We start from the raw sequence: 25,796 nt of genomic DNA, 5'->3' as shown, positions 1-25,796 counted from the left end.
CATTACCAGTTACTATTGATACTGTAATCATGTACCGTCAAACGCGACGCTCATCATTAATGGATTAAAGTTAAGTACTCCACCAGCTACGTCCGTTTTTCTAAAGTCTAATTTCGTTGTCCTGTTCCAGACCTCACGCCAGCCTGCGTGAGCTAAAACGCGTGCCTTTCGGCTTCCTCTAGTATACCGGTGTTGGCTCTCCTGCCAACCCACAACACAGTGTGTATCTGAATGCTAACAAAACTGAATCAAAATGAACTACTGTCCTTTCAAATAGTTCTCCAGTGTGTTCACACAGTGTTGCCAACGATGGGGAAGACACTGAATGTCAGTGACATTACCATCAACGTGTGCCGTTCGTCGCCGAAATGCCATGAGGATATCCGCCCCGTTTGCAAAGCATCTCCCACGCAGTTGTTTCTTCAGTGATGTAATGAGGTCGAGGTCGCATGGACTGAGGTCTGGTGGTTAGTGTGGGTGTGGGAGGATTTCTCACACCCTCCGCTGTACACAGTTATTGATGACCTTTCTGTGTGGGCTGTAGGTTATCATGGAGTATGTCCGCCTTATCTAGCAGTGGCGCACGTTTTTTCTGAGGTGTACATCGCAGATGGTACAGCAGGATGTTGTGGTAGTATTGGGCACTGACGGTGTGGCAGCCCCGAACATGATGACACTCCAGAATACCGCGGCTATCATAAGCAGAATGTGCATGACCGCGGGTGCCCTATCACGCACAACTGCTCGTACTTCCAAATGACGCTGAGTAGCATTATTGCCACAGAAAAAAAGCAGTTTTCTTGTATGCTCCCTGTTCTACTCTGCTTATATACATCTACATCTACATCGATACTCTGCAAGCCACCTGACGGTGTGTAGTGGAAGGTACCTTGAATACCTCTATCGGTTTTCCCTTCTATTCCAGTCTCGTACTGTTCGTGGAAAGAAAGATAGTCGGTATGCCTCTGTGTGGGCTCTAATCTCTCTGATTTTACCCTCATGGTCTCCTCGCGAGATATAAGTAGGAGGGAGCAACATACTGCTTCACTCCTCGGTGAAGATATGTTCTCGAAACTTCAACAAAAGCCCGTACCGAGCTACTGAGTGTCTCTCTTGCAGAGTCTTCCACTGGAGTTTATCTACACTCCTGGAAATGGAAAAAAGAACACATTGACACCGGTGTGTCAGACCCACCATACTTGCTCCGGACACTGCGAGAGGGACTTTGAGCGAGGGCGTATAGTGGGCATGCGGGAGGCCGGGTGGACGTACAGCCGAATTGCTCAACACGTGGGGCGTGAGGTCTCCACAGTACATCGATGTTGTCGCCAGTGGTCGGCGGAAGGTGCACGTGCCCGTCGACCTGGGACCGGACCGCAGCGACGCACGGATGCACGCCAAGACCGTAGGATCTTACGTAATGCCGTAGGGGACCGCACCGCCACTTCCCAGCAAATTAGGGACACTGTTGCTCCTGGGGTATCGGCGAGGACCATTCGCAACCGTTGCGAGGAGCCGGGGCTAGCAGTGTATTTATCACTAAGTTCTACTAGAATCCACATATGTAAATCATGCTCTAAGCCCCCCCTATTCTAACTCCGACTTTTGCTGTTGCACAAGGATAAAAGAAATACGCGAACTGACTCTAATCAACCCTGCTAGTGGAGTAGAAGAGAGTTTGGCACCTGCAATAATTTAATTTGATAAATAAGTTAAATAAACCAAGGTTTCATTAGCATAGTGAGGAATGATAGGGTTGCTCTATCGATTAACAGAATGAAAGTTCTGTCCAAAATAACAATATGATTTATTAAGATTAAACACAGAATAGTAAAAGAAATACAGGAAATATTTATAAAACATCAAATTGGCTAAAACTGGAGATTCATACAAACACTATAAAGGTGAAGTTGTCCCTAACTTAGATCGTGAGGTTTAAGACGAAGTGGTATGTGGAGCCAATTCCTTTCCACTCAAATCTCAAGAGAGACACACAGCTAACCCAACAGTAATTGCTGCTACTCGAAACAGAACAAAGTTAGAAAAGGATGAACAGGCGCGCTCTGCTGAGCTCTGATTGTCACCTAGGAAAATCCCTATCTGCCGGTGCTGCGGACGTACATTACCAAACGGTCTTCTTATCTCCCAGAACACGATCTGGCGTACCGCAGGCGAGGGCTGGTTGCTTCGACGTCCTCGACCGAAAGGCGACTGCCGACCACCCCAGAGCACCCGTACAGGCCGAACACAGAACATTCCCGCCCCCACGACAGTGGCCGTGGTTAAACGTTCCAATCAGCAACTCGAAAACCGGCGGAAATTCCACTCCATTGCCGGAGCACTACCATTCCACCAATGGAGATTCTTGGCGCCAATTTCTGTGCTGATTTTGCTACGTCACGGCGCTATGCCCTGAGCAAACCAATCACCGTTACTATTTTGCAGAAAGTGCGGGAATTTTCCCGCCACAACTGCCTGGGTACACAAGTCATTCCCACGCCTCGCTGGTAGCCCGCCAGAAAGTGTTTTCGCTAAGTTTCTCCGAAGTAACGGAACCTCTAGCCCAGCCGCTACTTCACACCCCAGCGGGCGTGTCTCTTGACAATGTCGGCGTCTGCAAAGCATTCACTCGACTGCCTCACACACGTCGGCTTAACCCGCCTGTCACCGGACCACCCGGGTGACGAGAGACGCTGCGTGGGAAGTCCGCGTGTGAAGGAATAGCGACTTCCCACCGCATGCAATTAGAGAGGAGAATCGTAAGATAGAAATATGAGAGGGGGCTCATGCCACCTCTCATTGCCCCTACGCCATTTTAGATTGTAATTGGTGAGCGGTTGGCTCACTTAGGAACAAAGTAGTGAGTCAATCGCCCAAGAACAATCTTAAAAACTGACTCCACATGCCGCACTCTATAAAAAAAATCACTGCAACTGAAAAATGCAGCTCATAGAGGGAGGATTATTTATGATGTAGCCAACTTCACCTTCTTAATATGGAACACTAACACTCACATCACACATCCATACCCAGGGAGCCCCTTCCAAACACCGATTCACACAGACATTCATGCTCTAAATATGGCCTGGGCATGTGAGCCAAATATGGAGCAGTTTATTCTTTACAATCAGAGTTGGAGTGCTCCGCAATTAAATGCCCAAGATTTTACAACAATTTGAATCATGAAACTAACCTGAACTCACTCACACATGATAATATTTAAGTTAACAATCTCTTTGTGAGCTTTCAGAATCTAGTTACAACCTCCGATTCATTCTGTCTCCCTGCAGCAAGAATAACCTTTACAAAATGTTCCCTGAACTGATGGTCCATTCACAATGACAGTGGTGGTATCTGCTTCAGTTTATGGGGACTTCAGGCACACTGTTTGCATACACACAACAATAAATACAAAATACAAAAAAAACATGGTGTGGAGAACAATACAGTAATTTGTAATAAGAATTACAGTGTAAAACACAAACACATACAAGGTATAACATACATTACAAAACCAACACTAGAGAAAGAAATTTAAGAAAGAAAAGAAAAAAAAAAGGTTCATGGGGCATCAAATTGTGCGTGCACATTGCACAAAGTTCACGACTGTGCTGAGAATGAGGCACTAAATCACATTGTTAGAAATATCCGTGGCACTTCACTAATTCCACAGTACTGACATCACATAAGGCTAAACGTCGGGTGTTGTTGCTACGTTGTTGCAACGGCAATAGGGTAGGAAGACACAGTGATAGGCTCTCCTCACGTCGATTAATTGTCTCTGAGGTCTATTTGTTGGGATACATCACTAGTCTAGGTCTCTTCTCTCGCTGGACAGTACTTTACGTTTCCCAATATTGCAGTTCGACGAGGGATGATGGCACGTGGAGTGACTCCACAAGTGTGTGAGGTCATCCATACAGGATCGAACTAGGAGCGACTATTGTTAAAACTGCTCTCTAATAGAGAGGAGAAATAAGAAATGAGACCATACATTTGTTAGTGTGGCACGATACTGCTTTGTGTATGCAGATCGGCCAATGCTAGTGAGTTGTAAAAACCCAAACAGGTGAGTATATAGCGTCCCTTTCTGTCCTGAGGCACATGAGGCGCAGATTCTGACACGATATGTGATCTTCTTCGTGTACTCACGACAACGTGGTCTGCCGCAGGGAATCCCTCCAAACGGCTGCCGCGTCCGGAGAGCTAGCAGGCTGTCGCGTGTGGGTCGCGTGTCAGTGTCAACGGCCAGCCCCACTTTCGCTTGTGGCCCGGCGAGGGCTGTCTGCCGCCTAATCCCTCAGGTACACGGCCTGGTGCTGTCAGCTTGTAGGACTGGATGCTCTCCCGCCCTTCACGTCAGGTAGCGCGCTGACGCTTTCTTCTTGCAGGTAGCCGATGACCTCCGGCTGGCCCCTGCATTGCCACGATCCCCGTCATCTGCACAATTCTTACAAAAATCTTATTCCTAACTTTTCCCCATGACCTTCTATGTTATAATAAATTTACAGAACGATAAATTGATAGTCTGTCATTTCAGACGCTCTAATTTTAATTTTATAGTTATTTATCTGTAGCTATCATAACAAAAATCATGGAAATAATTTATCTTGATATTTGTGTAGAGACCGATCTCACTATTGTACATGGTGTGTGACGCTATATAGGATGAAGAACTAAATGTGCGGGCCTGCACTAATATTACTGTTAATTATATAGATCGACAGTAGACATGCTCAAGAGTTAACTACCATATGCCAACGATCTACATTCTATGTCTTCTAAATAAATTATATTATTATGCAGGCTGAAGTTTTACTGAGCTATAAAGAACATGCAACTATTGTACGTTCGAACATGCAACTATTGTACGTTCGCTCGCCGGTCGTCCCTCCATCTCGGGTCTGTGGTTTCATGACCTGAAAAATAAAATCCCAACAGGCGCGCGCCAAACACAACACTTGTGGTAGAAAACCCCCACAATATTAATCTAGTTATTGTAAAAATCCTAAAGTTTAATTTATCCTAGAATATGGTACTCTATTATTATTATTATTACTTTTTTTTTATACAATACTCTTACATAATTCCTGTTACGTTGAGATGTCTCGCTGCTCGCCGCTATTGACGACAGTGATGTGCGCGCCGTACGACATGGCCTCCGAGTTCTCACTACGCCTCACTGAAACTCCAGAGACTGGGTTAGCCATGGCTATACACGACAATAAATTTATAGTTGCAACTTCCTTCTCTATCTGATGCGGTTTTCGGGATCAAAGCACACCTTTCCAGAAGCAATGTAATATGACCAAGCCAGGGGTGGTTCCTGTTGAGGATTCAGTCGCCCAACACACGCCAGCTACACAGTATGTCACGAATATCCAAGTATAAGTCCCTGGTTATTCATCTGTGACAGTCACGAGCAGCACGCTAAATCCCCAACCAGCACATTGGCATGGTAGGCTTTATGCTCGTATTTCTCTCGTCTAGGGCACCATTGGAGTCAAACGCTCACAGGATCACCCCGACTTGCAAGACAACGATGCTGGCGCAGCTCTGCAAAAAAAACTATACTGCCCATATTCATCCTCGAAATCACGCAATATACCACAATCTTGCCGTGCACTGACGCGTCCCTGCAAGCATTGGTATGAACGTTTCACGAACTGGTTGTGGCCGCTATTGAGCGTAACACGACTTCTCAGAACGCTTCTAAGAGCACGTTCTTGTATGCGCCCGTTTGTGCGACATCTCGTCATTCATCATTATCCCTCAACATGGACACCAGATAGGAAGGGACAAAAACATTGCTCATGAAAAGGTAGTGTCTCCTACTCCATCGACATTGGAGATCGCGAACATAAACAAAAAGAGGATAGCAGCAGTAAATTCTTATGCAAGACAACGCAGCGTGTTAATACATTAGCAATCTTAATCTATTAATGTAACGATTATTGTTCCCCGAAGAAAGGTTCATACATTTGCCTATTCTAATATGTACACCACTTAAACTACTATTATTCCACGAACTTCTTTGTGTGAGAGAAGTGGTGGAGTCCTATGGACTAGCGTCAATCCCTTCTTAGACTCCCCCTCCTCTGACGTGCATTAGGATTTGGAGGTCTAATTTCTATCTCCCGGTTCTCCTGTTGTCCTTGATTTCGCTCTCTCCAATTACGGTCGCTTTGCCGTTCGTCATTCCTCCTGTCCCAGATTGCTTGTCTAGATTGACCCTGTTCCCTGACGTTTTGGTTTCCGTGTCTCTGGTTTCCATAACCTTGAATAGCGTAACTTTGATTTCCGTAACCCTGGTTTCCTAACTGACCAGTGCGATTATGCGATCTGTTGTCGTCTTCCCTTGCTGGCCCGTGGTATTTGTTATTTTGCGCCTTCTTCCTGACCTTTGCGTCTTGTTTATCGAAGACTACTTCGAGTTCGCGCAGTAGACTCTTGAATGCATCTATGTCAGATCCACACTTCCCGACAAGTGTCTGTTGATACCTAACTGGCAATTTCGAAAAGCAAAATTTAATGATTTCTCCGTTGCTATATGGACTATCTAAAAACTGATTCTTCTTGAGTAAAACATCAAAAAATTTGGTTGCGCTTCTATGCCCGGACACTTACAGTTCAGGACAAAATATTATTTCCTCTTTAATCCTGTCTTGCGTTTCCTTTGACCAGTAGGTACGCAGGAATGCACCAACAAATTCCTGATAGGTCCGACACGTCGCTGCCACACCCCGCATCTTTTCCGCGGATTGGCCTTCGATGTGTCCACACATGAATTCTAATTTTGCGTGGGTTGGCCATGATGACGGTAATGAATTAGTAAACTGCGTCACCCAGCTCTTCGGATGCATCGACCCTCCATTATCTCTGAACTTTTGGAATTTTAGTATCGACAGGAAGTGATTGTGATCAAAATCCTGTCCGATCCTCGCACTGGTGTTGTCACTCGTTTCCGATACTTGCACGTCTGTTGAGTGTCCTGATCTATCTTGCTGATAACTGTGATGTGCTACCTCTGTATCACAGTGGAAGTGGCACTCCGAATTCCCTCTCCTAAGTGGAATACCATTATTTGAACTATTACTAGGTGTTTCTGCGTGTGCATTGTTAGTTCCGCACTCTGTCACTGGGCTGGAGCACGGCGGGCTTTTCCTCGGAGACACAATTCTGTGTACTCCATCATTGGTATCCGAACGCGCAGTGCTCGTGTGCCCGTTTCGCTCTAGTTTTGCTATCCGACTCTCTACTTCTTTCATTTGTTTCGTGATGTTCGTAACCGCAATATTACCTTGGGTTTTTAAGAACGCTAGGGATTTTGAGTGGGCTTGTGTCGCACGTCGCAAGCGACCTGCGAGTTGAGAAGTTACTTTTGCAACTTTCATTGCCCCCATTGCTGCCGTTTTGGCTAGGCCTGCTACTTTTTGTGCTACCAGTGACATCTGTTTTGCTTCTCCACATTCTTTCTTTATTGTTAGTAATTCCCCACGAATTTTCCCTATATGCGAAATTATTGCCTGAGTGTCCTTCTTACGCTGTTCGTCAGCTTCTTCCTTCTCCTTCTTACGTTGTTTGTCAGCTTCTTCCTTCTCCTTCTTACGTTGTTTCTCATCTTCTTCCTTCTCCTTCTTACGTTGTTCATCGGCTTCTTCTTTCATTGATCGTAGGAAGCTCAGTATTGGGTTTACGTCATCTTCTTGATCCTCTTCAAACATGGGCGATGTAACTCGGGACACCTGGGCGCTAGAGCTCTGACGTGACCGAGCTGGCCTCTGTCTGCACTCGTTCGTTTGACTATAAACTTCTGCTACCGTCTCGACCTGTGTGCCTGTCTCTGTTCCATCCTCCAATTCACTATCATAATCATGGCCGCGACGTTGCTCTAAGATCGCGTCCAAATCACCGTGCTCATCAATGACCCTGTCGTCCTGTCCTGCTAAAAATGTGCCCATCTCATCTCCGAACCTATCCCCGTCAGTAAACTGCCCCTTATCCATTATAGTATCCACTTTTGTTTTAGCTTCGCTCACTAATAGTCGTGCCTTACTTCTCGTGATCATTCATGAGAAACAAAATTTATCCAAAATACACAATAAAAATAATCTACTCCCTGTATTTTTACACATAGACATAAAATTTCAACAACGCTGTTCCAACGCTGTAATCACAAACACAATTTGATGTGGTACAGAAACCGCACACAAATCCGACAAAGTGCGATGTGGTACGCACACCACATCAACGAAACACAAAAAACAATGAACAAAAAAAAATATATACACTGAAAACAAAAACTGTAATCATGCGCCGCTACTTAAAACTAAACGCGGAACTACCAGAAAAAAACTTGGGTATTAATCAATAAAAAAAATTAGAGAAAAAAAATTTGAATGTTCGTACTAAGAATACTGTTTGTTAATCAGTGATTCTCAGGAAAGATCCGAGGCTAAGGGTCGCCATATTATGCGAGGAGCCGGGGCTAGCAGTGTATTTATCACTAAGTTCTACTAGAATCCACATATGTAAATCATGCTCTAAGCCCCCCCTATTCTAACTCCGACTTTTGCTGTTGCACAAGGATAAAAGAAATACGCGAACTGACTCTAATCAACCCTGCTAGTGGAGTAGAAGAGAGTTTGGCACCTGCAATAATTTAATTTGATAAATAAGTTAAATAAACCAAGGTTTCATTAGCATAGTGAGGAATGATAGGGTTGCTCTATTGATTAACAGAATGAAAGTTCTGTCCAAAATAACAATATGATTTATTAAGATTAAACACAGAATAGTAAAAGAAATACAGGAAATATTTACAAAACATCAAATTGGCTAAAACTGGAGATTCATACAAACACTATAAAGGTGAAGTTGTCCCTAACTTAGATCGTGAGGTTTAAGACGAAGTGGTATGTGGAGCCAATTCCTTTCCACTCAAATCTCAAGAGAGACACACAGCTAACCCAACAGTAATTGCTGCTACTCGAAACAGAACAAAGTTAGAAAAGGATGAACAGGCGCGCTCTGCTGAGCTCTGATTGTCACCTAGGAAAATCCCTATCTGCCGGTGCTGCGGACGTACATTACCAAATGGTCTTCTTATCTCCCAGAACACGATCTGGCGTACCGCAGGCGAGGGCTGGTTGCTTCGACGTCCTCGACCGAAAGGCGACTGCCGACCACCCCAGAGCACCCGTACAGGCCGAACACAGAACATTCCCGCCCCCACGACAGTGGCCGTGGTTAAACGTTCCAATCAGCAACTCGAAAACCGGCGGAAATTCCACTCCATTGCCGGAGCACTACCATTCCACCAATGGAGATTCTTGGCGCCAATTTCTGTGCTGATTTTGCTACGTCACGGCGCTATGCCCTGAGCAAACCAATCACCGTTACTATTTTGCAGAAAGTGCGGGAATTTTCCCGCCACAACTGCCTGGGTACACAAGTCATTCCCACGCCTCGCTGGTAGCCCGCCAGAAAGTGTTTTCGCTAAGTTTCTCCGAAGTAACGGAACCTCTAGCCCAGCCGCTACTTCACACCCCAGCGGGCGTGTCTCTTGACAATGTCGGCGTCTGCAAAGCATTCACTCGACTGCCTCACACACGTCGGCTTAACCCGCCTGTCACCGGACCACCCGGGTGACGAGAGACGCTGCGTGGGAAGTCCGCGTGTGAAGGAATAGCGACTTCCCACCGCATGCAATTAGAGAGGAGAATCGTAAGATAGAAATATGAGAGGGGGCTCATGCCATCTCTCACCGTCTCCATGAAGCTGGGCTACGGTCCCGCACACCGTTAGGCCGTCTTCCGCTCACGCCCCAACATCGTGCAGCCCGCCTCCAGTGGTGTTGCGACAGGCGTGAAAGGAGGGACGAATGGAGACGTGTCGTCTTCAGCGATGAGAGTCGCTTCTGCCTTGGTGCCAATGACGGTCGTATGCGTGTTTGGCGCCGTGCAGGTGAGCGCCACAATCAGGACTGCATACGACCGAGGCACACAGGGCCAACACCCGGCATCATGGTGTGGGGAGCGATCTCCTACACTGGCCGTACACCACTGGTGATCGTCGAGGGGATACTGAATAGTGCACGGTACATCCAAACCGTCATCGAACCCATCGTTCTACCTTTCCTACACCGGCAAGGGAACTTGCTGTTCCAACAGGACAATGCACGTCCGCATGTATCCCGTGCCACCCAACGTGCTCTAGAAGGTGTAAGTCAACTACCCTGGCCAGAAAGATCTCCGGATCTGTCCCCCATTGAGCATGTTTGGGACTGGATGAAGCGTCGTCTCACGCGGTCTGCACGTCCAGCACGAACGCTGGTCCAACTGAGGCGCCAGGTGGAAATGGCATGGCAAGCCGTTCCACAGGACTACATCCAGCATCTCTACGATCGTCTCCATGGGAGAATAGCAGCCTGCATTGCTGCGAAAGGTGGATATACACTGTACTAGTGCCGACATTGTGCATGCTCTGTTGCCAGTGTCTATGTGCCTGTGGTTCTGTCAGTGTGATCATGTGATGTATCTGACCCCACGAATGTGTCAATAAAGTTTCCCCTTCCTGGGACAATGAATTCACGGTGTTCTTATTTCAATTTCCAGGAGTGTATCATCTCCGTAGCACGGACAAGCTGAGGTGAATGTTTCAGGCGCTAGTACCGAGCCATCCTCGCACGCGGCCGTAATCTGTCAGTTTATTTTGATACTAAGGTTTAGGTGGCGCAAAGACTGTTCCACTAAGTTTGAGGTGTGCTGCACACCCGAAACTTAATGGAACTATTTTGAAACTGTTTGCCGCGGGATTTCGGATGTATTTAAGGCGTTTACGGTGATGCTACATGTTCGCAGGATATACCACAGTTGCCATGACTTATAGTATGACCCTCGTATGTAGGAAGAAGCAATATTATTTGTTGACTCTTCTAGGAACGTACGGTTTCGGAACTTTAACAATAACCCATACCATGATGCAGAAAACCTCGGACTCGCGTCGACTCGGATTCGAAAATATAATTTTCTATGCCGATACTTAAATTGCACATATCAAACATTCAGGTGAATTTGCCCGAGCATCTTTTTTTGTATTGACAGGGTGAACACTATTAACATTACAAAATTATTAAGGCTTTCGTGGTAACGCGTTGTCAAATTGCCTGTTGGCTTCTATCTCCGGTTCTTCGGTTGATGTTTGTTTGATGACCTTTCTGACATTTCGCCAGCACGAGTGGCTGGCTTTGTCAAAGCTTCGCCTTCCATTGCTGGTGCTGGACTATCCACCGCCGGCAATTGAGGGTGAAGCTTTGACAAAGCCAGCTATTCGTGCTGGCGAAACTTCATAGATACAGGGTGCCGGCCGAAGTGGCCGTGCGGTTAAAGGCGCTGCAGTCTGGAACCGCAAGACCGCTACGGTCGCAGGTTCGAATCCTGCCTCGGGCATGGATGTTTGTGATGTCCTTAGGTTAGTTAGGTTTAACTAGTTCTAAGTTCTAGGGGACTAATGACCTGAGCAGTTGAGTCCCATAGTGCTCAGAGCCATTTGAACCATAGATACAGGGTGTTTCAAAAATGACCGGTATATTTGAAACGGCAATAAAAACTAAACGAGCAGCGATAGAAATACACCGTTTGTTGCAATATGCTTGGGACAACAGTACATTTTCAGGCGGACAAACTTTCGAAATTACAGTAGTTACAATTTTCAACAATAGATGGCGCTGCAAGTGATGTGAAAGACACAGAAGACAACGCAGTCTGTGGGTGCGCCATTCTGTACGTCGTCTTTCTGCTGTAAGCGTGTGCTGTTCACAACGTGCAAGTGTGCTGTAGGCAACATGGTTTATTCCTTAGAACAGAGGATTTTTCTGGTGTTGGAATTCCACCGCCTAGAACACAGTGTTGTTGCAACAAGACGAAGTTGTCAACGGAGGTTTAATGTAACCAAAGGACCGAAAAGCGATACAATAAAGGATCTGTTTGAAAAATTTCAACGGACTGGGAACGTGACGGATGAACGTGCTGGAAAGGTAGGGCGACCGCGTACGGCAACCACAGAGGGCAACGCGCAGCTAGTGCAGCAGGTGATCTAACAGCGGCCTCGGGTTTCCGTTCGCCGTGTTGCAGCTGCGGTCCAAATGACGCCAACGTCCACGTATTGTCTCATGCGCCAGAGTTTACACCTCTATCCATACAAAATTCAAACGCGGCAACCCCTCAGCGCCGCTACCATTGCTGCACGAGAGACAGTCGCTAACGATATAGTGCACAGGATTGATGACGGCGATATGCATTTGGTTTACTGACGAAGCTTATTTTTACCTGGACGGCTTCGTCAATAAACAGAACTGGCGCATATGGGGAACCGAAAAGCCCCATGTTGCAGTCCCATCGTCCCTGCATCCTCAAAAAGTACTGGTCTGGGCCGCCATTTCTTCCAAAGGAATCATTGGCCAATTTTTCAGATCCGAAACGATTACTGCATCACGCTATCTGGACATTCTTCGTGAATTTGTGGCGGTACAAACTGCCTTAGACGACACTGCGAACACCTCGTGATTTATGCAAGATGGTGCCCGGCCACATCGCACGGCCGACGTCTTTAATTTCCTGAATGAATATTTCGATGATCGTGTGATTGCTTTGGGCTATCCGAAACATACAGGAGGCGGCGTGGATTGGCCTCCCTATTCGCCAGACATGAACCCCTGTGACTTCTTTCTGTGGGGACACTTGAAAGACCAGGTGTACCGCCAGAATCCAGAAACAATTGAACAGCTGAAGCAGTACATCTCATCTGCATGTGAAGCCATTCCGCCAGACACGTTGTCAAAGGTTTCGGGTAATTTCATTCAGAGACTACGCCATATTATTGCTACGCATGGTGGATATGTGGAAAATATCGTACTATAGAGTTTCCCAGACGCAGCGCCATCTGTTGTTGAAAATTGTAACTACTGTAATTTCGAAAGTTTGTCTGCCTGAAAATGTACTGTTGTCCCAAGCATATTGCAACAAACGGTGTATTTCTATCGCTTCTCGTTTAGTTTTTATTGCCGTTTCAAATATACCGGTCATTTTTGAAACACCCTGTATCATCAGACAAAGGTCTGCCGAAGAATCCGAGACAGAAGCGAACAGACTATTGACATTATTCTCATCCTTATTACACACGCTTGGCGTGACACTGCCGCAGTTGTTATTTAATGCTGCATACTTCTTATGACCAATTTTTTTAGTAGTTTCATCCTACCATGTTCTTTCGTAGGGCACTGCGTACGATTGACGGTTTTCTTCCAGTCTTCAGAGGTATCTTTGCCAACAGGTTCGCTGCTTATTCAGATGATTACAGACTGCGTAATTTAGGTTTGTTATTGTTGGTAATGTAATTATTAATTTGAAACCAAACAGTGGAAAAAAAAGGGATGGAATAGGACAGTATTATGAAAAGAATAGATGCTGCTCACCATATAGCGAAGATGCTGAATCGCAAACAGGCACAACAAAAAGACTGTCAAAAAGTTAACTTTCGGCCAACAAGGCCTTCATCAGAAACAGACAACTTATGCACACACTCTCACGCAAACACAACTCACACAGACATCAGTATCGCCTCAGCAGCAAGAGACTGTTCTCATGTTGGGTTTTTGTGAGTGTATATTTTATCTATTTTAGATGACGGTATTCCCGGCGGGGTCAGGGATTTTCTCTGCCTCGTGATGACTGGGTGTTGTGTGCTGTCCTTACGTTAGTTAGGTTTCAGTAGTTCTAAGTTCTAGGGGACTGATGACCATAGATGTTAAGTCCCATAGTGCTCAGAGCCATTTGAACCATTTTTTAGATGACGGTCTTGTTGACCGAAAACTAACTTTCTGACAGTCTTTTCGTTGTACGTATCTACGACGACTCAGCATCTCCGCTATATGGTGAGTAGCAACTATTCTTTTCATAATACTGTCATAATCTTTAATTTGATCCTATATAAGTACTACTGGGTTGAAGTGCCAGTATCTAGGTGGCAGTCTGATGAAGGTATGCCCACATGTCTCCCATGATGAACCCAAAATCTTACTATGTTCCAGTTAGTAACATCTCCAGCATAAGGCTGTTGTGTCACAAGATGAAGAAGTAGTAAACAATTACAAGAATATGTACAAGAAAGTTTATGTGACTGTAAAGAAACTAGTAATTAAAAACGATGGTGGAGGTGTATCGAAACCTCACTGTAAATATATCAAATGAATACGTAATTCGCAAACACATTAAGTAACAATTTAGGTGTCTAAATAGTTAGGCAGTTAGGGACAGAAGAAATAAATAAAAATCTCTTTAAAGTGACTCGTTTTGTTACAAGAACCTCCGCAGACATGCTCACAACTTCCTGCACTGAAAAGATGTAGTAGCAACTTGATTTCCCCAAAATGAAACTCTTTCATCGAAATTAATGATGCCTTATTGAAAAAAAGGACTGAGAAAACAAATGGAGCATTTAAAATATAATTCAATGAGTCAGCAATTAAACTGCTGTGTCAAGCCTATTTTTAAGGAAGTAATCATAAGCGTGATGGTAAAATAAAACATTAGTCCTCCTCACGCATTTCTAGTCGAGAAGTTATTATCTGTTGAAATTTTTCCTTTGGTACTCCGTAACAATATTGGAAACCATAAACAATTAGTCGGTAGATAGTCAGATGTCGTGTTTTGCATGTTTACTTGCATTGCTTTCCCCTTACATTAGCTCCAGTTTCTGTGTTTTCGAGGATGGGTTTCCTACTTGCTTCAACTTTTTCCACATCTGATATCACCCGTAACATTTTGACTGCAGAGCTGTTGACTAAACAATCAGAAAAGAAGAACTGCCATCTACGCATTCATACAGAGACTCCAGCAGTCACGACAAAAAGCTACCTAGGTGATCATCAGTCGATGACGAATCAACATAGTTGAAACCACAACTCCTTTTTTCTTTTTTCATCATCTCTCGTAGTATTCCTGTACGAATGTTGTAAACCCGACTACGAATTTGAATCCATTCTGTGTTCTGAAATGTCTGAAATATTTGCAAACTCATATACATTATTCTATTATTGATGCAGAGGAATTTACGTTATCTTCTAAGCTCGCGCATTTCTAAATTGCGTGAACCACTGTCGGTATAACTGTTTCTTCATATAATGGAATTTTTAGGTAAATAGTGAGCACTTTCACTGTTTCAGGCTCGTACCCATTTTTACTATATTTCATATAAATTACTATGTATTGTTTTACTTTTAAGCTGTGCTGGAGAAGTCGTTAGTAAGTTGTCAATTTCGGTCGAAACCTATGCGCCATCTTCCAAATTTCGAGGAACTGGTGAGGGAGAATATGCAGGTGGGAGCCTGTTTATCAGTTAAATCATCTGGAAATAGGATTTTGTTTATGATGAAGTTCAGAAATGAAGTAGCAGTCACCTGAAGCGGTTCTAATGTTTCCTTTGTCCCGTAGCAAAGAGCAAATACAACTAGTGAAGATATGTCCGCAGCTCGTGGTCGTGCGGTAGCGTTCTCGCTTCCCGCGCCCGGGTTCCCGGGTTCGTTTCCCGGCGGGGTCAGGGATTTTCTCTGCCTCGTGATGACTGGGTGTTGTGTGATGTCCTTAGGTTAGTTAGGTTTAAGTAGTTCTAAGTTATAGGGGACTGATGACCATAGATGTTAAGTCCCATACTGCTCAGAGCCATTTGAACCATTTGTCATTGAAGTTGATTCGGACTTCGTGATAAAAGAGCCAGGTTTTAATTGAAATGAAATCCTCAAACAGCAAGACTTGAAACGTTACCTTTCGTGTGACATCTTTGCTAGAACAGAAAATATGAAAAAAATTGCAGTAAATCTAAAGGATATTAATATAACTGTAGACAAATTTGTAATCAATTAGTAAGCTATTCAGTGGAAACGCAATTACGAGACGGCCACGCACACATAGGGTGACAATGATTGAACTATATGAAATAAAATCGTCATAACCTCTGAACTGTTTGCTATAGAAAGTTTAAACTGCACGGTTGACCGCGCGGCGTGATGAGAATCCGTATGCGCAAGCGCACGCGTTTTGATGTTGTCGACCATTCGCTCGTGAAAATATCGCGTCGAAGCGTGGATGAGCGTATAGCGCTTGTGAAGGACTACAATGCGAGCAATAAGCCCAACTGCGGATCAAAGGAAGTTTGCGACAGAGTTCAAACTGAAGACAACCAGTGCATGTGTACTAACAATCAGCAACTTGATTCGCAAATTTGAGAGAAGGGGTAGTGTTTCTGATGACAGTGTTGACAAAGTCAGTCTTCCAAAAAGGGTGAAAACGCCTGAAAACATCGAGAAGACTTGCACTGTGGTTCAAACCAGCCAGAGCAAATCGATCAGACGAGCTGCATAACAGGTGGGAATCAACCGGGAGACACTGCGACAAATTGTTGAAGACCTGCATCTCTTCCCCAGGGCCGTGGAACAGCGGTTGTGTTTCGCCAGCACTATTGCGCACAGAATTGTCCGTCAGGACTTTGACGTGAATATGATTTGATTTAGCGGTGAAGGCCTCTTTCATTTGAATAGGTTCGTCAATAAGCAAAATCGGCGCATTTGAGGTACTGAGAATTCGCATTTCGCTACCGAGAAGTCTCTTCACCCTTAATTGGTGACTGTGTGGTGTGCAGTGCCCAGTCACGGAATAATCGGTGCGATATTCCTTGATGGGACAGTGACTACGGTACGTGAAGTTTTTGGTAGATAATCCATCCCCGTTATCCAAAGTGACCCTGATTTCGACAAGATGTGGTTCATGCCAGACGGAGCTCGATCCTATCGAACCAGGAGCGTGTGTGATGTCCAGGGAGACAGCATTCTGGCTCTGGGGTATGCAGAGGCCACTGGCATGGGCCTCGGTTGGTCGGCATGTTCTGCGGATATGAACACGTGCGACTCCTTTTTGTGGAGCTGAATTACGGACTAGGTGGACAGGAATAACCCCATAACCATGGCTGAGCTGAAAACAGCCATTCAGGAAGTCATCGACAGCATTGATATTCCGACGCTTCAGAATGTCATGCAGAATTTTGCTATTCGTGTGTGTCACATCATCACCCATGATGGCACGCATATCGAACATGTCATAACCTAAATCCGAATATTTGTAGTGACGTTTACATGTTGAATAAAGTGTGTGCGCGCCCTAGTTTGTAGCTAATTTATGTTTTTTTTCATGTAGTTCAATAATTGTCACCCCGCACCTACGTCTGTCTCCTATATAACAAGCGAGAGTGAGTGTAAAACGTGAAGGAACTTCTTCTCTAAAATGTTTTCTCTTGTCTCTTTTTCTTTTTTTTTGACAGTTGATTGTGGCTTGTTTTATATCGAAACAGTACCTACATAGATTACTTACTGACTTCCTTACTTACATAGGTTATTATACATTTGCACGAATACATTTGGTCCCGATAGTAAAAGTACAATTCAGAAAGGAAGGAAATGTTACACCGTTTCAATTTATGTGCTTTACCGTCTGATGCAACTCTCAAAACTTCTCGGGAAAATCGACTTTGAAGATTTCGGAGGAACTTTAATTCACTGAAATTAAGGTGATTTTTTGTGACGGACCATGCAGCTCCCACAGTTGCTCCAGAAGGCGGTTACCGGGAAATCAGTGGATCTGCACTATCATTGATCGATGCCACCCTCACCAGCGTTGGCAAAGGAAACGCACGTTCCCGTCAGACGCCGAACATGCTAGCGCTTTAGTCGCTGCGACTACGAGTTCACTCTCCCTCTGCGATACAGGATGGCTAACGTCAACTACATGACCGATCTCAGTCACCATCTTAGACAGTCTTAGTCAGCCCTCTACAGTTCACTCGATCATTAGTAGAGTTTCTTCGCAACACTTGCAGAAAGCTATATTTTAAGTAAAATCTGCTACGTGTTCGCTAATCATTTCTGCTCCTTTCCAGCCTCCCCACGACGACAAATTCTTCTGCACTCTGTAGACCACGTCTCCTTACTTTTGTGTACGAAGTAGTACACAACAGGTTGAGATGTTGTATTTTCACACCGCCACATCTCGTCACATAAAACACTGATTTGAGTAATTAAAGAGGCCAAGAGCCATTTATTTGCCAATGTATAATGTTTAACTACCCATTATAATGACGTATTTTGACGATTTACAAGGAGAAATGAATCCAGTGCCACCAACGCGCCTAAGAAGCTATAGACTAATTCAGCTCGCATGTAAAAACATCGATATTAAAGACAGACTCTGGAGACATTTTAATATAAAAAAAATGGTTCATGGTGTGGGTTCCCGTAGTCATGTCCTAGTCATGAACCACGGGCAACGTATGAGTGACCAAGTGAGTGATCCCGACAGTCGCGATACCAGTTACTTTGGAATAAGGCTGGGCATCTCGGACATATTCTGAGTCGTGGTCACCTTTGTGCTCATACGGCAAAGACTACCAAATCCACCGGTTAGTCCCTCAACCGTTAGGGGTAAAACCCAATGGGACTCGGGGCAAGTAAGGCTAGCAACCTGCTTCCCTGGTACTTTAAATATGATGCTGGCAACAATCAGAGCAAAATGCCTCGGACCTTTGGAGGTGACGGGGTCCCACCTCTAACTGACAAACCAGGGACTCCTAAGATACGACTTGGCAAACAAATGGTAATGAGATTGGGAGCTATTAATATCAATGGGGGCTACTCTGGGAAGAAGGCAGAGCTGGCAGAGGCTGCAAGTTAGATGGGGCTGGACGTTTTAGCTGTTAGTGACATTCGGGTAAGGGGTGAGAAAGAAGAGGAAGTGGGAGAATACAAGGTCTACCTGTCAGGAGTCAAAGCAGGAATAGCAGAATGGGGTGTAGGGCTTTACATCAGGAAAGAAATGGAACCCAGCGTAGTTGCAATAAGGTATGTAAACGAACGACTGATGTGGATAGATTTGACAGTGTCTAGCAAGAAAATTAGGATTGTGTCAGTATATTCGCATTGTGAAGGGACAGATCAAGATAAGATGGATAGTTTTTATGAGGCACTCAGTGATGTAGTTGTTAGAGTAAAGGACAAGGACAGTGTTCTGCTCATGGGTGATTTTAACGCCAGGATTGGAAATCGAACAGAAGGGTATGAAAAGGTTATGGGTAAATTTGGAGAGGATATGGAGGCCAACAGGAACGGGAACCAACTCTTGGATTTCTGTGCCAGTATGGGCTTAGTAATGACGAACTCCTTTTTTAAACATAAGAACATTCACCGGTATACTTGGGAAGGCAGGGAAACCAGATCTGTCATTGACTATATGATAACAGATCAGGAATTCAGGAAGGCTGTGAGGGACACACGTGTATTCAGGGGATTCTTTGATGACACTGATCATTATTTAATCTGCAGTGAAATTGGGATTGTGAGGCCGAAAGTGCAGGAGGTCAGGTCCATATGTAGGAGGATAAGAGTGAAGAAACTTCACGATAAGGAAATCAGGCACAAGTACATAACAGCGATCTCAGAAAGGTACCAGTTAGTTGAATGTAGTCACTTACAGTCATTGGAAAAGGAATGGACAAGGTATAGGGACACAGTACTAGAAGTGGCTAAAGAATGTCTTGGAACAGTAATGTGTAAAAGTAGGATGAAGCAAACAGCTTGGTGGAATGACACAGTCAAGGCAGCCTGTAAAAGGAAAAAGAAGGCGTATCAAAAATGGCTACATACTAGAACTCAGGTAGACAGAGAAAGTTATGTTGAAGAAAGAAACAAAGCCAAACAGATAATTGCAGCATCCAAGAAGAAATCTTGGGAAGACTTTGGAAACAGGTTGGAGACTATAGGTCAAGCTGCTGGAAAACCATTCTGGAGTGTAATTAGCAGTCTTCGAAAGGGAGGTAAGAAGGAAATGACAAGTATTTTGGACAGGTCAGGAAAACTGCTCGCGAATCCTGTGGATGCCTTGGGCAGATGGAGGGAATATTTTGAAGAGTTGCTCAATGCAGGTGAAAATACGATCAGTAATGTTTCAGATTTCGAGGTGTAATGGGATAGGAATGATGATGGAAATAGGATCACATTTGAGGAAGTGGAGAAATTGGTCAATAGATTGCAGTGCAATAAAGCAGCTGGGGTGGATGAAATTAAGTCGGAACTCATCAAATACAGTGGAATGTCAGGTCTTAAATGGCTACACAGGATAATTGAAATGGCCTGGGAGTCGGGACAGGTTCCATCAGACTGGACAAAAGCAGTAATCACACCAATCTTTAAACATGGAAACAGAAAAGATTGTAACAACTACAGAGGTATCTCTTTAATCAGCGTTGTGGGTAAAATCTTCTCAGGTATTGTTGAAAGGAAAGTGCGAGTATTAGTTGAGGACCAATTGGATGAAAATCAGTGTGGGTTTAGGCCTCTTAGAGGTTGTCAGGACCAGATCTTTACCTTACGGCAAATAATGGAGAAGTGTTACGAGTGGAACAGGGAATTGTATCTATGCTTTATAGATCTAGAAAAGGCATATGACCGGGTTCCTAGGAGGAAGTTATTGTCTCCAGAATGAGATTTTCACTCTGCAGCGGAGTGTGCGCTGATATGAAACTTCCTGGCAGATTAAAACTGTGTGCCCGACCGAGATTCGAACTCGGGACCTTTGCCTTTCGCGGGCAAGTGCTCTACCAACTGAGCTACCGAAGCACAACTCACGCCCGGTACTCACAGCTTTACTTCTGCCAGTACCTCGTCTCCTACCTTCCAAACTTTACAGAAGCTCTCCTCATCTCCTACCTTCCAAACTTTACAGAAGCTCTCCTCAGGAGAGCTTTTGTAAAGTTTGGAAGGTAGGAGACGAGGTACTGGCAGAAGTAAAGCTGTGAGTACCGGGCGTGAGACGTGCTTCGGTAGCTCAGTTGGTAGAGCACTTGCCCGCGAAAGGCAAAGGTCCCGAGCGAGTCTCGGTCGGGCACACAGTTTTAATCTGCCAGGAAGTTTCAAGTTATTGTCTGTTCTACGAGATTATGGAATAGGAGGCAAACTTTTGCAAGCAATTAAAGGTCTTTACATGGATAGTCAGGCAGCAGTTACAGTTGACGGTAAATTGAGATCATGGTTCAGAGTAGTTACAGGGGTAAGACAAGGCTGCAACCTGTCTCCACTGTTGTTCATATTATTTATGGATCATATGTTGAAAACAATAGACTGGCTGCGTGAGATTACGATATGTGAACACAAAATAAGCAGTCTTGCATATGCGGATGACTTAGTTGTGATGGCAGATTCGACTGAAAGTTTGCAAAGTAATATTTCAGAGCTAGATCAGAAATGTAAGGACTATGGTATGAAGATTAGCATCTCCAAAACGAAAGTAATGTCAGTGGGAAAGAAATATAAACGGATTGAGTGCCAAATAGGAGGAACAAAGATAGACTAGGTGGACGGTTTCAAGTACTTAGGATGCATATTCTCACAGGATGGTAACATAGTGAAAGAACTGGAAGCGAGGTGTAGCAAAGCTAATGCAGTGAGCGCTCAGCTACGATCTACACTCTTCTGCAAGAAGGAAGTCAGTACCAAGACTAAGTTATCTGTGCACCGTTCAATCTTTCGACCAACTTTGTTGTATGGGAGCGAAAGCTGGGTGGATTCAGGTTATCTTATCAACAAGGTTGAGGTTACGGATATGAAAGTAGCTAGGATGATTGCAGGTACTAGTAGATGGAAACAATGGCAGGAGGGTGTCCACAATGAGGAAATCAAAGTAAAACTGGGAATGAACTCTATAGATGTAGCAGTCAGGGCGAACAGGCTTAGATGGTGGGGTCATGTTACACGAATGGGAGAAGCAAGGTTACACAAGAGACTCATGGGTTCAGCAGTGGAGGGTAGGAGGAGTCGGGGCAGACCAAGGAGAAGGTACCTGGATTCGGTTAAGAATGATTTTGAAGTAACAGGTTTAACATCAGAAGAGGCACCAATGTTAGCACTGAATAGGGGATCATGGAGGAATTTTATAAGGGGGCTATGCTCCAGACTGAACGCTGAAAGGCATAATCAGTCTTAAATGATGATGATGATGATGATGAAGAAGAAGAAGAAAAAAGCGCGCAACCCGTTGTCCACTGATGGACGATATCACTCTCTTTTTATCTCCTGTATAATACGGGCGCACCATTACATAGGCGTCATTATAAGGTTTGTAATTTGCTTAAATCTATAGAGATATACTGTTATTTTGTTGCATGTGAGACTAGCATGCGTGAAAAACGCAGAGTGGTTAATGAATGAACATTTCTACGTGATTTCTAAACTTTTCAAACCACTCAGGCTCTGTCATTGTTATTGACGTAAGTGTTAACATGTTACATATGTTTTAAATCCAAGCTCGTAATTATAGTGTCAATTACTCTAAATTTGTGTTTGCTTTCGTAGTTGGACAACCTTAATCATTTACTTTCTATGTGCCAAGTTTTTATTCACAGAGCCAACGTGTCCGACGTGTCATTGTATGTACAGAACAGTAGACGCCGACGTTTACATACTACTTATATTCCCCCTTGTAAAATTCTTCAAACTCAGTTTTAAATTGGCCCTTAGGTACATTTTCAGTGCGAGTGACGTCCGGGAATTTCTTAGCAAACTTCACTTCTCAAATCGCACCTCGCACAAAGCCTCGCTGTTCCACAATGGTACGCGCCACTTTCTAAACGGGAAAGGGAGCCACGCAAGTATATGTTGCTTCCCCTTCTCAATCTGATGCTTAATAATAACAATAATAATAATAATATTTCCTTACATCAGAAGGTTTGTTCGTTAGAATCTCGCTATGCTCTTTTTCTCGTTTTATTTATTTTTTTCCAGTTAAAATTCATGAAATAGATACCGAATAACACAGTCTGATCACGACTTTTTACAAAAAAAAGCAAATATTGCACTCGAAATTCCAATTTTCATTGTAAATATAAATTCGTAATTATGGATGTTTTATAAAAAACAATAAATGTACAACGTTTTATATTTTTTATAAAATTTCGATAGTTAAGACTTTATATTTGCAATGCATCTGATATTTAATTAGAAACAAGAAAACTTGCATTTATCATAAAGTGATGATTAGATATATGTTAATTATGAAACTACACAGGTTGAGTCTAGTAGGAAGTTTCATATCAGCGCACATTCCGCTGCAGAGTGAAAATATCATTCTGTATATGTTAATTATGTTAAGCAGGATGTAATCGATCAATTTTATGTTAAATGATGTAGGTATTCGCAATGAACGGAAAAGAATCCAAAAAAAGGTAATAGTGATATTTGAACCAGCAATTCATTAGTTACCCAATTACCATCCTCCGACACTAAGACGTGAGCCACAGGGCCCGGCGTGAAAAATCTCTTTAGTGCATTAAAGTTCCTTGAACATCTTCAGTTTTCCCAAGAGGTTCTAAGAGTTGCATCGAACTGCTTCGGGAGATTGATATATGAATTCTGGACTTCACGTACCATAAACTTTAAAAAAAAAGAGAAAAAAAAGTAATTGCCGATTGGTCTCCTCGTCAGTGGTAGTGGCTCGTGCACCCTACGTGGGACACCTTGTTTGTTAGATTTGTGAAGTGCCTTTTTCCAGACGCACGAGGGTCACTCCAAAAGGAATGCACACTATTTTTTCAAGTCCATCTTTTATTCTACATGTTTGAAAGTTTTACAGTGTGTAAATACATCATTTATAAACAATATTTTCATTTCTCCACGTAATTTCCATCCCTCTCACCTGCCTTACGCCATCTTCAAACCAGTGCCTGTATACCCGCACAGTAAAATTCTGGACCACCTGTTGGAGCCACTGTTTGGCAGCGTGCACAAGGGAGTCATCATCTTCAAACCTTATTCCACGAAGAGAGTATTTCAGTTTCCCAAAAAGATGATAGTCACGTGGAGCCAGGTCAAGACTGTAATGCGGGTGTTTCAGTGTTGTCCATCCGAGTTTTGTGATCGCTTCCATTGTTTTCTGACTGACATGTGGCCGTGCATTGTGCAACAGCAAAACATCCTGCTTTTGCCGATGTGGTCGAACACGACTCAGTCGAGCTTGAAGTTTCTTCAGTGTCGTCACATATGCATCAGAATTTATGGTGTTTAAACTTGGCACGATGTCCACGAGCAAGAGTCCTTCGGAATCGAAAAACACCGTAGCCATAACTTTTCCAGCAGAAGGTGTGGTTATGAAATTTTTTTTCTTGGGTGAATTTGCATGTTGCCGCTCCATTGATTGCCTCTTCGTCTCTGGTGAAAAATGATGGAGCCATATTTCATCACCTGTCACAGTTCTTCCAAGAAATTCACCTCCACCATTCTCGTACTGTTCCAAAAGTTCGCTGCATACCGTTTTCCTTGTTTCTTTGTGAGCCACTGTCAACATCCTGGGAACCCAAATGGCACAAATCTTTTTTAACGCCAACACTTTCGGTATTCTGCAAACACTTCCTTCCCCTATCCCAACGTAGCGTGACAATTCGTTCACTGTGATGCGTCTGTCAGCAGTCACCAATTCGTTAACTCTGCAGTACGAGGCCTGCCGCTGCGAGGACAATCCTCAATATTGCCGTGCCCGCTTTCATCACTTAACCTGCTTGCCCACCGGCTAATTGTACTGCGATCGACAGCAGCATCTCCATACACCTTTTTCAACCTCTTGTGGATGGTTCCCACTGTCTCGTTTTCACAGCACAGGAATTCTATGACAGCACGTTGCTTCTGACGAACGTCAAGTGTAGCAGCCATCTGGAAGACATGCTGTGACGGGGCCACTCAAGGGAACAGGTCGAACTAAGTTTGAAAACAAGCGGGAAGGATGTATCTGCACTCTGTAAAACTTTCACACATGCAGAATGAAAACTGTATTTTTACAAAAATAGTGTGCATTTGTTTTGGAGTGACCCTCGTATGTTACCTACCAAGCCCCGTCTATAATCCCTAGAAAGTGTAGTAGGACTTTTTTTTTCCTAGGTGGCTTTCAATTATAGATCCTTGCTTTCCAGGTAACTTGATACGAAATCCGGAACAGACCGTGGAACTATGCGACAGCAGCTGGAGAGGAAAGAATGCTGCTTGAAAGAGAACCGTTAGGCGAGACAGGGCGTGCTTCACAAAGGAACACGGAGCGCAGACGGTAGCGCGTGGAATGCCAGGGGGCCGCTCGCTGCCTTGCCCTCTCGCCCGGCAGCACTTCCTTGAGCTGCGCCCTGGATAAACGGCTCTCTGCAGTCCTGCAGTCGATCTCTACGCCCGTGAAATGGAATAAGCGATGTTTCCGCCAAAGTATGGGCCATCAGGAATTCCATTCCGCCACTTCAAATATACAGAAGCTGGCGCGGAGCCGCTCCGCCCTTGCCATCTGCATTTTCTGTAACACTTTCAACGTTTAGCTGCTGCTGAGCCGAAAAGTATTTCCCCTGGGGCGTTTATTTTCTGCTTGTATGGGGTTGGTGTGTCAGTAAGTACTCGGACCATATTTATTGTGCGATACCATTACCTTTGGCAAGAACTGTGGTTTTTTAACATGACGTTTTGTCTTGTTCACCAGTTTATCAGAGCAGTTAAAACAGGGTGTAGAATGTATTGTGGAGACGTTTAGTGTTCCACGAACGATTTTCTGCTGAAAGGAATGAATTTTTTGCTATACTGTTAAACGTAGAAACTCCGTATGTAAAGGAGACACCGAAAAATTATTATTATTTTTTAATGGATCGAAGCACATTCCTATACGACATTCTATAAGTTA

This window comes from Schistocerca nitens, chromosome 8 (assembly GCF_023898315.1).
Source record: "Schistocerca nitens isolate TAMUIC-IGC-003100 chromosome 8, iqSchNite1.1, whole genome shotgun sequence".
Taxonomy (NCBI): domain Eukaryota; kingdom Metazoa; phylum Arthropoda; class Insecta; order Orthoptera; family Acrididae; genus Schistocerca; species Schistocerca nitens.
This window is presented reverse-complemented; position numbering follows the sequence as displayed.